The sequence below is a fragment of the Triticum dicoccoides genome, chromosome 2A (assembly GCF_002162155.2).
Source record: "Triticum dicoccoides isolate Atlit2015 ecotype Zavitan chromosome 2A, WEW_v2.0, whole genome shotgun sequence".
NCBI classification, from domain to species: domain Eukaryota; kingdom Viridiplantae; phylum Streptophyta; class Magnoliopsida; order Poales; family Poaceae; genus Triticum; species Triticum dicoccoides.
In genome coordinates, this window is record NC_041382.1 from 150,752,574 (window position 1) to 150,758,014 (window position 5,441).

Sequence of the window (5,441 nt, forward strand, 5' to 3'; positions counted from 1 at the left end):
ACGAGGACATGAGAAATGAAAATTCATTTCTTCATGATTAGCTTGCGTCCTTTCAACCATATTCATGTCTCCAGCAAATTCTTCATACGTTTAAGTTCGTCTGGATACCTGACCCTGCATAAGAGATTAGTTATTTTTCTTCACCACCCACATCTAGAGGGGTGGCAAACAGTTCATCATTCTGTGAGCTCCACAAGAGAAAGGTGGCATAGAGGCCAGTCCACTTCGTTTCACAGAAGAGGGGTTAGAGTAAGTGATACATCTCCAATGTATCTATAATTTATGAAGTATTCATGCTATTATATTATCAACCTTGGATGTTTTATATGCATTTATATGCTATTTTATATGATTTTTGGGACTAACCTATTAACCTAGAGCCCAGTGCCAGTTTCTGTTTTTTCCCTTGTTTTTAACTATCACAGAAAAGGAAAATCAAACGGAGTCCAATTGACCTGAAACTTCACGGAGATCATTTTGGACCAGAAGAAACCCACGGAGTACCGGAGATGGGCCAGAAGAGTCCCAAGGCCACCACGAGGGTGGGGGCGCGCCCTACCCCCCTGGGCGCGCCCCCCTGCCTCGTGGCCGCCTCGAGAACCCCCCTGAATTGTCCCCGACTCCAACACCTCTTATATAAACCAAAACTTCCAGAAAGAAACCTAGATCAGGAGTTCCACCGCTAGAAGCCTCCATAGCCACCGAAAACCAATCTAGGCCCTCTCCGGCACCCTGCCGGAGGCCATCATCACCAGAGGGCATGGAGGAGGATCCCGGAGGGGCCATTATATTCATGAAGGCCAAGGACCAGAGGGGGGACCTCTCCCCATCCAGGGGCGAGGCCATGGAGGAGGAAGCACAAGGGGGAGAACCTCTCCTCCTCTCTATTGGTGGCACCGGAGTACCATCGAGAGGGGAATCATCACCGCAGTGATCGTCTTCATCAACATCACCATAATCATCACCATCCTCATCTCTTTTACGCGGTCCACTCTCCTGCACCCCGTTGTAATCCCTACTTGAACATGGTTCTTTATGCCACATATTATGATCCAATGATGTGTTGCCATCCTATGATGTTTTGAGTAGATATCTTTGTCTTTGGGTTGATTGATGGTCTAGATTGGTACGAGTTGAATGTTTTATTATGGTGCTGTCCTATGGTGCCCTCCGTGTTGCGCAAGCGTGAGGGATTCCCGCTGTAGGGTGTTGCAATGCGTTTATGATTCGCTTATAGTGGGTTGCGTGAGTGACTGAAACACAAACCCGAGTAAGGGGTTTGTTGCGTATGGGATAAAGAGGACTTGATGCTTTAATGCTATGGTTGGTTTTACCTCAATGATCTTTAGTAGTTGTGGATGCTTGCTAGAGTTCCAATCATAAGTGCATATGATCCAAGAAGAGAAAGTATGTTAGCTTATGCCTCTCCCTCATATGAAATTGCAATGACGACTATCGGTCTTGTTAACAATTGCCTAGGACAATTCCGCACACCGATCCACCATTATTCCACACTTGCTATTTATATTTAGTAATATATTCTAACTTTATGATAACAGCACCTACTTTCATATTTTAGCTCTCCGGTATCATGCAAAGTTATCCACTTCATACCCACAACATAGTTTTATTTCTCGTTGCTAGTTGGAAGCAAACTTTCGGTGGCAGATAGGGCTTGAGAGAATATTGATCTTACCTTTAGCTCCTTGTGGGTTCGACACTCCATACTTATCAGTTCCACCTTTGGAAATTGCTACGATGATTCCCTGCACTTGGGGATTATCAAGCTCTTTTCTGACGCCGTTGCCGGGGAGCAATAGCGTGGGGTTGATATTCTCGTGTGTGCTTGTTTGCTTTCTTCACTAAGTAGATTTTGTTTTTCCTTTTTTGTTTCTGTTTAGTTGTGGGTGAAACATACAAAAAAAAGAATGAAAATACAAAAAAATACTTGCCTCTCATGCCTAAAAAGTTTTTCAAAAAGAGAAGTGATTGGAAAGTTATGCATTGAAGAAGTGAGGGTCGACCTTGAGCACTCGTGTTCATGCTCACGGAAACAATGTAGAATTTTCCATGGAAGTTTCTCTGTAAATAATTATCCCCTTATATATATATATATATATATATATATATATATATATATATATATCCATTGTATCATAAAAATAATGTGCCAAGCTTTGGTTTTAGAATGATTAGATTGCTTGTTTACTATGTGCAGAACAAAAACAGAAACTTTGGCTGTAGCGCGTGATTTTACATTTTTTAATGGAAATTCAAATGGGTATGAAACTTTTTGAACATTACTTATGTATAAAATTTTCAAATTTCCAAATTTATTTCATAATTTTTGGAGTTACAGAAGTTTACTAAACCTCCAGATTACTACAGAGTGTCCTGTTTTAGACAGAGTCTGTTTTTCGTGTGTTGTTTGCTTATTTTGATGCATCTATGGCTAGTATCATAGGGTATGAACCATAGAGAAGTTGGAATACAGTAGATATAGTTCTAGTATGAAATTGGAATGAGTTTGAAACAGTACCTAAAGGTAGTGATTTGCTTTATTATACTAACGGATCTTACAAAGTTTTAACGAGGAGTTACCGATGTGAGAAGAATAAAGAGAGGCAAGATCTCAAGCTTGGGGGTGTCCAAGGAGCCCCAAGTAAATATTCTAATGATACTCAAGCATCTAAGCTTGGGCATGCACCAGTTGGCATCCCATCTTTCTTCTTTAATAATTATCGGTATACCTCGGTTTTTGTTTTGTTCACATGACTTGTGTCCTTTGTGTTTTTCTTTTTATTTAAGAACCATGCTAGTATGAGATGTACCTTCATCAACTTATAGAATACTTCATGTGCTTCACTTAAATCTTTTAAGTATGATCTTATAGAATTGGTCTTTGAGCTTCACTTAAATCTTTTGAGTATGGTTTTATAGAATGCTTCATGTGCTTCACTTATACATTTTTGAGCTTGGATATTGGTTATTATATATTAATTGTAGAACGCTCAATGAACTTCACTTATATCTTTTGGAGTATGAATAACACTATCATCTAAAGAGGGTTTGGAAGAGTGTCAACTTTAGGAACTAGTGATCCCGCTATTCCGAATGAGGAGAATTTTGCTTATGTGGAGACTAGTAAAATTTCTATGCTCGCAGATCACGAAAAGAATGCTTTATGTGATGGTAATATTGTTTAAATAATTCATGATGCTACTGAAAATTATAATGAGGGAGGAATAAATGCTTGTAGGAGTGCAATAATATCAAGTTTTGCTCTCTATGTGCTTAAAGTTTTGAAGTTATACTTGTTTTGCCTCCCTATGCTAGTTGATTCTTGTTCCCATAAATTGTGTGCTCCCAAAATACCTAGGCATAGGAAGTGGGATAGGTTTAAATGTGCTAGTAATATTCTTCATGATGCTCTCTTTATGTTTCAATTCTTATCTTTTATATGAGCATCATTGAAATCATCATGCCTAGCTAAAAGGCATTAAAGAAAAGCGCTTGTTGGGAGACAACCCAATTTTTACCCTTATTGTTTTTGTGTGTTTACATGATTAATATACTGTATTAATCATGTTTTATAGCTTTTGTTTCAATAAATTTCCAAGTAAGACCTTTGGGAAGACTTGGGTGAAAGTTAATGTGATCTTGCTGTAAAAAACAGAAACTTTGCGCTCACGAGATTAACTGCCATTTTTTACAGAAGAGTGATTTGGTCCTGATTATTTTTGAAGAATATTAATAGACAAATTCCTAACGTCCACCAATTTATTTCATAATCTTTTGAGTAGCATAAGTATGGTTGGTGTTCAGATCATTACAGACTGTTCTGTTTCTGACAGATTCTGTTTTCATTGCATAGTTTGCTTGTTTTCATGTTTCTATGGCTTATATTTCTCAATATAAATTTTAGAAATGATATGGTAGAGTAGGCATTGTGTGAGAACGATTATGAGCCTTGTCTTTGACAGTACCAAAGTGAATGGTTTACTCTTTATCATACTAACCTATCTCACGAAGTTTCGTTAAGTTTTGTGTGATTGAAGTTTTCAAGCTTTGGGTGAGATATCGATATGAGGAGAATAAGGAGTGGAAAGACCCTAAGCTTGGGGATTCCCAATGCACCCCAAGGTAATACTCAAGGAAGAATCAAGCTCCTAAGCTTGGGGATGCCCCGGAAGGCATCCCCTCTTTCGTCTTCAAAATTATCGATATACCTTACTCGGAGCTATATTTTTATTCGTCACATGATATGTGTTTTGCTTGGAGAGTATTTTCAATTTTACTTGCTGTTTTAATAAAATCATTGGATCTGAAATCTTGAATAATAATAAAAAATCCTCCCATGGCTAGTTAATTATTTGACTACTCAGTGCCCTTCACTTATATCTTTTTGAAGTAGTTTGTCATTTACTCACGTGCTTCACATATATCCTATGAGTAATGGTTGAATGAATTGAATATCATAAATCTGAATTTATATATGTTTGATATGCTTATACCATGGGGAGTAATGACTTCACACCGAATAAGTTTAGGTAGTAAACTTATTGAAAGTTAGCAAACGTAGAATTGGTCACTTGAACAATTCATGAAAGTATATTGAAGGAAGAGAGATTTCACATATAAATATATTATCTTGGACATCTTTTGTAATTGTGAGCACTCATTAAAATATGACATCCTAAAAGGTTGATGTCGGACAAGGAAGACCACGTAATGGGTTACGTTTTCTTATATCTGAAATAAAGTATATTGTCTTGGATCATCCAACATGTTGAGCTTGCTTTTCCCACTCATACTAGCCAAATTCTTTGCACCAAGTAGAAATACTACTTGTGCTTCCAAACATTCCTTAAACCAATTTTTCCATGAGAGTCCACCATACCTACCTATGGATTGAGTAAGACCCTTCAAGTAAGTTGTCATCGGTGCATGCAATAAAAATTGCCCTCTAAATATGTATGATCTATTAATGTGGAGAAAATAAGCTTTATACGATCTTGTGATGTAGAAGAAATAAAAGCGACAGACTACATAATAAAGGTCCATATCACAAGTGGAAATATAAAGTGACATTCTTTTGCATTAAGATTTTGTGCACCCAACCACAAAAGTGCATGACAACCTCTGCTTCCCTCTGCGAAGGGCCTATCTTTTACTTTTATCTTCTACCTTATGCAAGAGTCATGGTGATCTTCAACTTTCCTTTTTACATTTTATCCTTTGGCAAGCACATTGTGTTGGAAAGACCCTGATATATATATCCAATTAGATGTAAGTTATCATGAACTATTATTGTTGACATTACCCTTGAGGTAAAAGGTTGGGAGGCGAATCTATAAGCCCCTATCTTTCTCTGCGTCCGATTAAAACTTTGAACCCATAAATATCATGTGAGTGTTAGCAATTGTGAAAGACTAAATGAT